We start from the raw sequence: 13,502 nt of genomic DNA on the forward strand, positions 1-13,502 counted from the left end.
GTGTGTAAAAGAAAATGGTAATCATGTATGGAATCAGAATCATCTTTTGGATGTAAAAATGAGAGTGAACAAGTTTTTTTCGTAGCAACGCACGGGTATCATGCTAGTAAAACATTAAAGTCTCTTAGAGTAAGGGTAAGCCATTTTGTAGATACTTTGCAGTAAAATAATAATGTCTTTTTAGAAACCCTTTTTTGATACTATGATCAAAGGTGACCATAGCCAAATTTAAAAGGAAAAGATTTTTGGCAAGATCTTTTGGATTAAGATTTGAGTAAGAGGACAAGACAAAAGAGGGTTTTGGGGATTAGAAATGGTTCAAATACCTTTGAAGAGGGGAGTTAAGGTAATACAAGAGAGGCCATAACATTAGTGTTTCTTGATACTTTAAGGTGTGGGTAGAGGTTCTTTACTAAACACTATTCAACAAACATCACTCATCAATCAAGGTCAGACAAGCATTTCAATCAAGAACATGTCAACACTGGCAAAACTTAAAAAGTTTTTGTTCCCTCTGATTTTTGCAACCCAAAACTCTAGTAAAACAAGGTTACCTACATTAGAGGTATGCGTGCTCACAAGTATAGATGAAAACGGACATTGAAAACATTAGTGAGGCTTCATACATTGGCTCACACGACAGCTCAAGGGACTGCCCTCAAACTAAATCTAGTGTGCAAGTAATGTGACACACATGACTAAGTTTGAGGGTATCACCTTGCCTTTCGTTGTGCCTTTGTTGAATCACATGCCAATGTAGAAGTGAAGAAGCACACAAGACCTCATACATTGGGTTAGAAGGTAGGCATAGGGAGTGGCCAGAAACTAAGTGTAGTGTGCAACGACTGTGGCACTCATGACTAAGTTTGAGGACACCACCTAGCCTTCCATGGTGCCATATTTGAATCATTGGCCAACGCAAAAGAAAAACCAAAAGATGCCTCATACATTTGGTCACAAGGCATGCAAAGGGACTGTCCCCAAACTAAGTCTAGTGTGCAAGGAAACTGGCACACACGACTAAGTTTGAAGGCATCACCTTGCCTTCCATTGTGCCATTGTTAAATAATTGACCAATGCATTAGACAAACAAACAAAAAAGGCCTCATATATAGGGTCACACGACAGGCAAAGGAACTGTCCGCAAACTAAGTCTAGTGTGCAAGTAATATGGCACACATGACTAAGTTTGAGGGCAGCACCCCACCTTCGGTTGTGCCATTGTTGAATCATTGGTTGATGCACTAGACAAACCAAAGGATGCCTCATATATTGAATCACATGGCAGATAGAGGGACTACCCACAAAGTAAGTCTAGTGTGCAACGAATATGGTACACATGACTAAGTTTGAGGGCAGCACCTTGCCTTCCGTTGTGCCATTGTTCAATTATTGTCCAATGCAGAACTGAAGAAGCAGAAACATGCAAAGCAAGGTACCATAGGCCTCATAATATGAGGATATGTGGAGCAGATGTTTGATCAGAACCAATGGCATGGTCATTGATAACCCACAAGTATAGGGGATCGCAACAGTCTTCGCGGGAAGTAAAACTCAAATTTATTAATTCGACACAAGGGGAGGTAAAGAATACTTATAAGCCTTAACAACTGAGTTGTCAATTCAGCTGCACCTGGAAAAGCACTAGTAACAGGGGTGATGTGAAAGCAGCAGTAATATGAGAGCAGTAGTAACAGTAACACAGCAGCAGTAATAGTAACACAGAGGTAATGGCACCAGAAAATAGTTGATACTACTTCCAATGACATGTAGAACGAGTATATGATGATGCGAGATGGTCCGGGGTTCCCAGCTATCTTCACTAGTGGTAACTCTCCAATAACAAGTGACAAGTGTTGGGTGAACAAATTACAGTTGGGCAATTGATAGGATTGAAATAGCATTAAGACAGAACATCAAGATTATTAATCATGTAGGCATGTTTTCCATATATAGTTATACGTGCTCGCAATGAGAAACTTGCATAACATCTTTTGTCCTACCAGCCGGTGGCAGCCGGGCCTCAAGGGAATCTACTGGAAATTAAGGTACTCCTTTTAATAGAGCATCGGAGCAAAGCATTAACACTTGGTGAAAACATGTGATCCTCATACCTAAGCCTTCCCCTCCAGTTGTCCCAGTTGCTGTCACTCTGGGGCCTTTGGTTCCGGACATAGACATGTGCATACAACTTGTAGATACAATCTAAGCAATAAGTATAAAGCTTAAATCTAAGATCATGCCACTCGGGCCCTAGTGACAAGCATTAAACACAACAAGATTGCAGCAACAATAACTTCACAAACTTTATAGATATACTAATCATAATGTAACAATCCATCGGATCCCGACAAACACAACACCGATTACATCAGATGAATCTCAATCATGTAAGGCAGCTCATGAGATCATTGTATTGAAGTACATGGGAGAGAGTACCAACTAGCTACAGCTAGAACCCGTAGTCCATGGGGGAACTACTCACGGAGCATGATGGAGGCGGTGGCGTTGATGGAGATGGCTTCCGGGGGCACTTCCCCGTCCCGGCAGGGTGCCGGAACAGAGACTTCTGTCCCCTGAATTGGAGTTTCGCGATGGCGGCGGCGCCCCTGGAGTTTTTCTGGAGTTTCGTCAATCTGTATCGCGTTTTTAGGTCGAAAGGGCTTAAATAGGCGAAGAGGCGGCGCAGGAGGGTGCCTGGGCCCCCCTCACAGTAGGTCGGCGCGGCCAGGCCTGGGGCCGCGCCGCCTTATTGTGTGGTGGCCCCCTGGCTCTCCTCCGACTCTCCTTCGGTGTTCTGGATGCTTCCGTGAAAAATAAGATGTTGGGTCTTCATTTCGTCGAATTCCGAGAATATTGCCCGAACAGCCTTTCTGGAACCAAAAACAGCAGAAAACAGGAACTGGCACTTCGGCATCTTGTTAATAGGTTAGTTTCGGAAAACGCATAAAAATAGTATAAAGTGTGAGCAAAGCATGTAGGTATTGTCATAAAACAAGCATGGAACATCAGAAATTATAGATACGTTGGAGACGTATCAGCATCCCCAAGCTTAGTTCCTACTCGCCCTCGAGTAGGTAAACGATAAAAAGAATAATTTCTGTAGTGACATGCTACTTACATAACCTTGATCATACTATTGTAAAGCATATGAAATGAATGAAGTGATTCGAGGCAATGATCTATAGTTGCTAACAAATAGATAACATATAGCAAACCTTTTCATGAATAGTACTTTCAAGACAAGCATCAAAAGTCTTGCATAAGAGTTAACTCATAAAGCAATAAATTCAAAGTAAAGGCATCGAAGCAACACAAAGGAAGATATAAGTTTCAGCAGTTGCTTTCAACTTTCAACATGCATATCTCATGGATAATTGTCAACACAGAGTAATATGATGAATGCATATAAGCAAATATGTAAGAATGAATGCACAGTTGACACAAGTGTTTGCTTCTTAAGATGGAAGGAAGTAGGTAAACTGACTCAACATAAAGTAAAATAAAGGCCCTTCGCAGAGGGAAGCAGGGATTAAATCATGTGCTAGAGCTTTTCATGTTTTGAAATCATATAGAGAGCATAAAAGTAAAGTTTTGAGAGGTGTTTGTTGTTGTCAACGAATGGTAGTGGGCACTCTAACCCCCTCATCAAACATACTTTCAAAGAGCGGCTCCCATAAAGGACGTTATCTCTACCACCAAGGTAGATCATCCCTCTTCTCTTTTGTTTACACATGTACTTTAGTGTAGTTTATTTTATTTTTGGGCGACACTTCTTCCAACCTTTGCTTTCACAAACCATGGCTAACCGAATCCTCGGGTGCCTTCCAACAATCACATACCATGAAGGAGTGTCTATTTATTTTAGTTTTATTTAGAGATGACACTCCTCCAAACCTTTGCTTTCTCAAGCCATGGCTAACCGAATCCTCGGGTGCCTTCCAACATTTCACATACCATGGAGGAGTGTCTATTTGCAAAATTAAGTTGCTTACTGACGAATCAGAGCAAAACATGTGAAGAGAATTATTAATGAAAGTTAATTAATTGGGGGCTGGGAACCCCGCGCCAGCTCTTTTCGCAAAATTATTGGATAAGCGGATGAAGCCACTAGTCCATTGGTGAAAATCTGCCCAACAAGATTGAAAGATAAAACACCACATACTTCCTCATGAGCTATAAAACATTGACACAAATAAGAGATGATAAATTTTGAATTGTTTAAAGGTAGCACATGAAGTATTTACTTGGAATGGCAGAAAAATACCATGTAGTAGGTAGGTATGGTGGACACAAATGGCATAGTTTTTGGCTCAAGGATTTGGATGCACGAGAAGCATTTCCTCTCAGTACAAGGCTTTGGCTAGCAAGGTTGTTTGGAGCAAACACAAGTATGAACCGGTACAGCAAAACTTACATAAGAACATATTGCAAGCATTATAAAACTCTACACTATCTTCCTTGTTGCTCAAACACTTCTACCAGAAAATATCTAGACCTTAGAGAGACCAATAATGCAAACCAATTTCAACAAGCTCTACGGTAGTTCTCCACTAATAGGTTTAAACTACATGATGCAAGATCTTAATCATGATCTACTTGAGAGCTCAAAACAATTGCCAAGTATCAAATTATCCAATACAATATGAAGCATTTTCTGTTTCCAACAAATAACAACACGTGCAATAGCTTCCAACTTTTGTCATGAACATTAAAAGCGAAGAACACAAGTGTTCAAATGAAAAAGCGGAGCGTGTATCTCTCCCACACAAGGATTGCTAGGATCTAAATTTATTCAAACATAAACAAAACGAAAATAAACACACAGACGCTCCAAGTAAAGTACATAAGATGTGACCGAATAAAAATATAGTTTCAATAGAAGAAACCTGATAAATTGTGATGAAGAAGGGGATGCCTTGGGCATCCCCAAGCTTAGACGCTTGAGTCTTCTTGAAATATGCAGGGATGAACCACGGGGGCATCCCCAAGCTTAGACTTTTCACTCTTCTTAATCATATATCATCCTCCTCTCTTGACCCTTGAAAACTTCCTTCACACCAAACTTCTCATAAATTTCATTAGAGGTTTAGTGCATAATCAAAAATTCACATATTCAAAGGTGACACAATCATTCTTAACACTTCTGGACATTGCTCAAAGCTACTGGAAGTTAATGGAACAAAGAAATCCATCCAACACAGCAAAAGAGGCAATGCGAAATAAAAGGCAGAATCTGTCAAAACAGAACAGTCCGTAAAGACGAATTTTTCTGGGGCACTAAACTTACTCAGATGAGAAAACTCAAAACTATGAAAGTTTCATACATATCTGAGGATCACTCACGTAAATTAGAAGATTTTTCTGAGTTATCTACAGAGAACACTGCCCAAATTCGTGACAGCAAGAAATCTGTTTCTGCGCAGTAATCCAAATCTAGTATCAACCTTCTATTAGAGACTTCACTTGGCACAACAATGCAATAAAATAAAGATAAGGAGAGGTTGCTACAGTAGTAACGACTTCCAAGACACAACAAAACAGTAGCAAAATAAAAACATGGGTTATCTCCCAAGAAGTGCTTTCTTTATAGCCATTAAGATGGGCTCAGCAATTTTAATGATGCACTCGCAAGAAATGAGAGTTGAAGCAAAAGAGAGCATCAAAAAGCAAATTTAAAACACATTTAAGTCTAACCCACTTCCTATGCATAGGAATCTTGTATACAAATAAATTCATGGAGAACAAAGTGACAAGCATAAGAAGATAAAACAAGAGTAACTTCAAAATTTTCAGCGTATAGAGAGGTGTTTTAGTACCATGGAAATTTCTACAACCATATTTTCCTCTCTCATAATAATTTTCAGTAGCTTCATGAACAAACTCAACAATATAACTATCACATGCAGCATGCTTTTCATGATCTACAAACACATAATTTTTATCAAGCTCAAAAATAGTGGGATTAAAACTTTCAAACCCACTTTTATCAATAATATAACAAGATGATTGATCATTCTCAAGAGATATGGGACTCCTAGATAAAGTCAAGACTTCTCCAATCCCATTTTCATTAGTAGTACAATTAATATTATCAAGTAACATAGGTCCATCATCTAGAGATTTATCATAAACATTTGCTAAGCAAAACTCTTTAGTACCATGCATTTCGACATCAGGCACAAACAAAGCATTATCATAAGATTTATCAAAGTAGCATGGATTATCATAGATAACAGTAGCATAATTATTCTCACAAGTTTTACTCATAGGTAATATTTCAAGAGAATCCACAGGAACATAACATTCAACCTCCTTTGGTAAGCATGGAGGACAATCAAATAGTGTAAGAGATAAAGAGTTACTCTCATTAGAAGGTTGGCATGGGTAGCTAATCCATTCTTCCTACTTTTGTTCATCACTCTCCTCTTCTTTTTCATCCAATGAGCTTTCGGGTTCATCAATTTCCTCCTCTTTTTCATCCAATGAGCTTTCAGGTTCATCAATTTCTTCTTCCACAGGTTCCTGCAATTTGTGAGTGCATTCTTGTGCATTAATGAGTCTCTCTTTATAATCAATGATATAAGGATTATCGCTGTAACTTTCTATGCAAAAATTAAGGATAGAAGAGACATAATCTTCAAGGTCCTTACAAACAACACAAGTTTCATAATTTTTAGCCATGAAGGATTCTATCTCAGAGGCTCCCATAAATAAGACAAATTGTTCTACCTCTTCGAACCCAAAATGAATATAGCTATTCCAATTATAGTTCTTAATTAAAAATTCCTCACTAAAGCCACATTGAAATTTAAGATGTTTAGTATCCTGTTGAGAGCAACAGTTTATATCATGGCGTTTAAGCAAGATTTAGCAATTGTATTCAATTTTTCTATCACAGCACTCATGAATTTACCCGCTCTTGATTCTTTATAATTATTATATAATTCAATAAGCTCCAAATAGGTTGTAGGTTCTCCCATAGCAACAGTTTTTAATTTTTCGGTTTTTCAATTTTTTATGGATTTTTGGGTATATAGGGAAAATAAAACAAGATAAAAAGAAACTAGACAAAAGTAAACTAAGCAAAATAATACTAGACAGAAATAAACTAAGCACAAATAAACTAGGAAAAAGCAAACTAAGCAAACCAAAATAAAATAAAACAAAAACAGAGAGAGATGTAGAGTGTACTCCCCAGGTGAACTTATGAGTAGAGCTATGCCTCCCCGGCAACGGCGGCAGAAAATAGTCTTGATAACCCACAAGTATAGGGGATCGCAACAGTCTTCGCGGGAAGTAAAACCCAAATTTATTGATTCGACACAAGGGGAGGTAAAGAATACTTATAAGCCTTAACAACTGAGTTGTCAATTCAGCTGCACCTGGAAAAGCACTAGTAACAGGGGTGATGTGAAAGCAGCAGTAATATGAGAGCAGTAGTAACAGTAACACAGCAGCAGTAATAGTAACACAGAGGTAATGGCACCAGAAAATAGTTGATACTACTTCCAATGACATGTAGAACGAGTATATGATGATGAGAGATGGACCGGGGTTCCCAGCTATCTTCACTAGTGGTAACTCTCCAATAACAAGTGACAAGTGTTGGGTGAACAAATTACAGTTGGGCAATTGATAGGATTGAAATAGCATTAAGACAGAACATCAAGATTATTAATCATGTAGGCATGTTTTCCATATATAGTTATACGTCCTCGCAATGAGAAACTTGCATAGCATCTTTTGTCCTACCAGCCGGTGGCAGCCGGGCCTCAAGGGAATCTACTGGCAATTAAGGTACTCCTTTTAATAGAGCACCGGAGCAAAGCATTAACACTTGGTGAAAACATGTGATCCTCATACCTAAGCCTTCCCCTCCAGTTGTCCCAGTTGATGTCACTCTGGGGCCTTTGGTTCCGGACATAGACATGTGCATACAACTTGTAGATACAATCTAAGCAGTAAGTATAAAGCTTAAATCTAAGATCATGCCACTCGGGCCCTAGTGACAAGCATTAAACACAACAAGATTGCAGCAACAATAACTTCACAAACTTTATAGATAGACTAATCATAATGTAACAATCCATCGGATCCCGACAAACACAACACCGATTACATTAGATGAATCTCAATCATGTAAGGCAGCTCATGATATCATTGTATTGAAGTACATGGGAGAGAGAGTACCAACTAGCTACAGCTAGAACCCGTAGTCCATGGGGGAACTACTCACAGAGCATGATGGAGGCGGTGGCGTTGATGGAGATGGCTTCCGGGGGCACTTCCCCGTCCCGGCAGGGTGCCGGAACAGAGACTTCTGTCCCCTGAATTGGAGTTTCGCGATGGCGGCGGCGCCCCTGGAGTCTTTCTGGAGTTTCGTCAATCTGTATCGCGTTATTAGGTCGAAAGGGCTTAAATAGGCGAAGAGGCGGCGCAGGAGGGTGCCTGGGCCCCCCTTCACAGTAGGCCGGCGCGGCCAGGCTTGGGGCCGCGCCGCCTTATTGTGTGGTGGCCCCCTGGCTCTCCTCCGACTCTCCTTCGGTGTTCTGGATGCTTCCGGGAAAAATAAGATGTTGGGTCTTCGTTTCGTCGAATTCCGAGAATATTGCCCGAACAGCCTTTCTGGAACCAAAAACAGCAGAAAACAGGAACTGGCACTTCGGCATCTTGTTAATAGGTTAGTTCCGGAAAACACATAAAAACATTATAAAGTGTGAGCAAAACATGTAGGTATTGTCATAAAACAAGCATGGAACATCAGAAATTATAGATACGTTGGAGACGTATCAGTCATGTTCAGTCATGCCATAGGTTCTGATCAATCATATCCTCATACTATGATCCCAAGTTATAACCATCGGCCTAGTTCAATCAGAAACAACACAAGTAGCAGTTGAAATAGAGTACATTACGAGTGGTACTTAGGGTACATTACAAAGTCTACTTAGGGTACATTACAAATTCTCCCTAGCTCAACATTTCACGGGATCTCCTAAAGTACATCTACAACACATTGATCACTCATCACAAATAGCCCTCATCCTCTTAAGCATATCCTTGATTGCGAAGTTCACTTGGAGCGGATCGGATATGTCATACTCTAGCTCTCCCTTTTCAGCCTCCAAAGCCTTTCTTTTTGCCTCCCATTCCTATTTCTTAGCCCTCATCAATTGTGGTTCTGTTCTCTGCAGATTCTTGAGCAGAGCAAATTTGTTCTTCAAGACCTCTATCTCCTCTTGTGTCTGAACAAACTAGCGTGACTAAATTTAATCTTTAGCACATCAATCACAAAATGCTAAACCCCAGCACAAAAAACTCTTCCCCTCTTTGCATGTACAGTAAAATCTGATAGTTTGACAAATCCTCAGTCCGATCTACAAAGGATCTACCGCGATTGGAGATTGTCAGGGGGATGACCCCCGGTAGGTCAAGAGTATGGCAAGTTTGCCTAAGTAAGATGGCTAGAAACCGATTTACACAGGTAATCCAGACATGATCGGTTCTTGTCAAAGATAAGGGTGACCGGTTTAAAGGTCACCTGGCTTGAAAAATCTGGTATACCGAAGGGGTATGCCGGAACAGGTGCTACCGGTGTAGACTAAGCCAGAAATATAAAGGTTGAATCAAGCATCAGGGGCGACAAAAGGAGAGCCTCCGATTACTCCAGATAAAACTACAATGGGTCCAGTATAGGTCCAACAGTTACTTGTCGGACCAGGGTCAAAGATTCCTCCCTGGCGCTACAGGACATCGAGGAGATACGTAGGATCAAATTTATGACGAAGCCCCACTAGCATCCAACTGGGAGCATAAGACAGGGATGACGAAGCAGCTACAGTGCGCAGACCGATAGAGGTCAGCGTGCAGGGGGCGCAGGCAGGGACATCACAAGCCAGGGTCAAAGCTACTTTATAAAGGTGGTTGATGTAGGCATAGATTCCCTCCCTGGTTCCTTCTCTTGTAAGCCACCTCTCCACTATATAAGGAGAGGGGCAGCTCCCTTGCACAAGAGGTTTCCATTGAGTTCTACAATGCCTCTCTCTTAGGGTTTTCTCCCTCTAGCTTCATCTTCTACCTTTGGCCAAGAGCTGAAGAACACCATTGTAGCTCCCTATTGAGTTAATCTAGTACAAACATGCAAGAGTAGGTGTGTTACCTCCTCACGAGGGCCCTAAACCTGGGTTGATCGTGTGTTTGTGTGCTTGCTTCCTCTATCTATCCTTCCTCCGGATCCCCTTGCGTACATCCGGCCCCAAACTTTAGCCTACCCATGCCATCTGTTTGTTCACCATGATGACAGTTGGCGCCCACCATGGGGCCAGCAGCTTCGCATGTTGGGGTTCACATCCGGACGGGTTTCATCACCGCCTCCGGCGAGCACGTGGTCACCGGCCTCATCCAACGCCTCGGCTCGCTGGACTTCATCAGCGACAATGCCGGTAGCTTCGCCAACGGCACGGACTTCCCCAGGAACGGCGGCATGATGATCTTCGGCACGCACCGCATCTACGTCGGCACGGTGTCGGTACGCAAGTATCTGACCCAGGAGCTGGTGGCGACGGATCCACCAATACTTTGTGATGCTCGCGGGATGTGTACCGATCGCACCGCTGGCAGCGTGGAGGTGATGATGATGGCGCAGGCGGCGCCGACAAAGCGGTGGCCGATGGGAAGGACGCCCCCACCAAGTCAGGCCGCACGACCAAAGCGGTGCTGGAGCGAGATGAGAACATCGTCGGTACCTCCGCTGTGCCGCCGGTATCCACTCCGCTGCAAGCCGTAGTTGACGTGCTATACATTCCCATCACGCCATACGCCAACGCGACCCTCACGCAGGCCAAGTTGGAGGCTCAGCACCGGACCCTCCTCGATGGTGCCAATGAAGTGTACGTGCCCAGCCAGCTCTCAATGATACGTTGCAAATGTATCTATAATTTTTGATGCTCCATGCTTGTTTTACACCAGTTTCTATATGTTTTGTTCATACTTCATGGCACTTTTATGCATTTTCTGGAACTAACATATTGACAAGATGCCACAGTGACAGTTCCCTGTTTTCTGCTATTTTTGATTTCAGAAAAGTTATATAGGAAATATTCTCGGAATTGGATGAAACAAAAGCCAAACCTCCTATTTTCCCCGACACAAAGACGGAGTCCAGAGCAGAGACGTAGGAGGGCACCAGGGAGGTGATACATCTCCAACGTATCTATAATTTCTGATGTTCCATGCTTGTTTTATGACAATACCTACATGTTTTGCTCACACTTTATAATGTTTTTATGTGTTTTCCGGAACTAACCTATTAACAAGATGCCACAGTGCCAGTTCCTGTTTTCTGCTGTTTTTGGTTCCAGAAAGGCTGTTCGGGCAATATTCTCGGAATTCGACGAAACGAAGACCCAACATCTTATTTTTCCCGGAAGCATCCAGAACACCGAAGGAGAGTCGGAGAGGGGCCAGGGGGCCACCACACAACATGGCGGCGCGGCCCTAGGCCTGGCCACGCCGGCCTAGTGTGAGGGGGGCCCAGGCACCCTCCTGCGCCACCTCTTCGCCTATTTAAGCCCTTTCGACCTAAAAACGCGATACAGATTGATGAAACTCCAGAAAGACTCCAGGGGCGCCGCCACCATCGCGAAACTCCAATTCGGGGGACAGAAGTCTCTGTTCCGGCACCCTGCCGGGACGGGGAAGTGCCCCCGGAAGCCATCTCCATCAACGCCACCGCCTCCATCATGCTCCGTGAGTAGTTCCCCCATGGACTACGGGTTCTAGCTGTAGCTAGTTGGTACTCTCTCTCCCATGTACTTCAATACAATGATCTTATGAGCTGCCTTACATGATTGAGATTCATCTGATGTAATCGGTGTTGTGTTTGTCGGGATCCGATGGATTGTTACATTATGATTAGTCTATCTATAAAGTTTGTGAAGTTATTGTTGCTGCAATCTTGTTGTGTTTAATGCTTGTCACTAGGGCCGGAGTGGCATGATCTTAGATTTAATCTCTATATGTATTGCTTAGATTGTATCTACAAGTTGTTTGCACATATTGCTGTCCGGAACCCGAGGCCCCAAAGTGACAGAAATTGGGACAACCGGAGGGGAAGGCTGTGATATGAGGATCACATGTTTTCACCAAGTGTTAATGCTTTGCTCCGGTGCTCTATTAAAAGGAGTACCTTAATTGCCAGTAGATTACCTTGAGGCCCGGCTGCCACCGGCTGGTAGGACAAAAGATGTTATGCAAGTTTCTCATTGCGAGCACGTATAACTATATATGGAAAACATGCCTACATGATTAATAATCTTGATGTTCTGTCTTAATGCTATTTCAATCCTATCAATTGCCCAACTGTAATTTGTTCACCCAACGCTTGTTATTGGAGAGTTACCACTAGTGAAGATAGATGGGAACCCCGATCCATCTTTCATCATCATATACTCGTTCTACATGTCATTGGAAGTAGTATCAACTATTTTCTGGCGCCATTAGCTCTGTGTTACTATTACTGCTGTTGTGTTACTGTTACTACTGCTCTCATATTACTGCTGCTTTCACATCACCCCTGTTACTAGTGCTTTTCTAGGTGCAGCTGAATTGACAACTCAGTTGTTAAGGCTTATAAGTATTCTTTACCTCCCCTTGTGTCGAATCAATAAATTTGGGTTTTACTTCCCTCGAAGACTGTTGCGATCCCCTATACTTGTGGGTTATCAAGACTATTTTCTGGCGCCGTTGCCGGAGAGGCATAACTCTACTCATAAGTTCACCTGGGTAGTACACTGTACATCTCTCTCTATTTTTATTTTATTTTATTTTGTTTTGCTTAGTTTACTTTTTCCTAGTTTATTTGTGCTTAGTTTATTTCTGTCTAGTATTATTTTGCTTAGTTTACTTTTGTCTAGTTTCTTTTTGTCTTGTTTTACTTTTCTTATATACCCAAAAATCCATAAAAATTTGAAAAACCGAAAAATTAAAAACTGTTGTTATGGGAGAACCCACAACCTTTTTGGAGCTTATTGAAATATATAATAATTGTAGAGAATCAAGAGCAGGTAAAGTTATGAGTGTTGTGATAGAAAAATTGAATACAATTGCTAAAATCTTGCTTAAACGCCATGATATAAACTGTTGCTCTCAACAGGATACTAAACATCTTAAATTTCAATGTGGCTTTAGTGAAGAAGTTTTAATTAAGAACTATAACTGTAATAGCTATATTCATTTTGGGTTCGAAGAAGTAGAACAATTTGTTTTGTTTATGGGCGCTTCTGAAATAGAATCCTTCATGTCTAAAAATTATGAAACTTGTGTTGTTTGTAAGGACCTTAAAGATTATGTCTCTTCTATCCTTAATTTTTGCATAGAAAGTTACAGCGATAATCCTTATATCATTGATTATAAAGAGAGACTCATTAATGCACAAGAATGCACTCACAATTTGCAGGAACCAGTGGAAGAAGAAATTGATGAACCTGAAAGCTCATTGG

Source organism: Lolium perenne, chromosome 7 (genome assembly GCF_019359855.2).
Source record: "Lolium perenne isolate Kyuss_39 chromosome 7, Kyuss_2.0, whole genome shotgun sequence".
In the NCBI taxonomy this organism is placed as follows: Eukaryota; Viridiplantae; Streptophyta; class Magnoliopsida; order Poales; family Poaceae; genus Lolium; species Lolium perenne.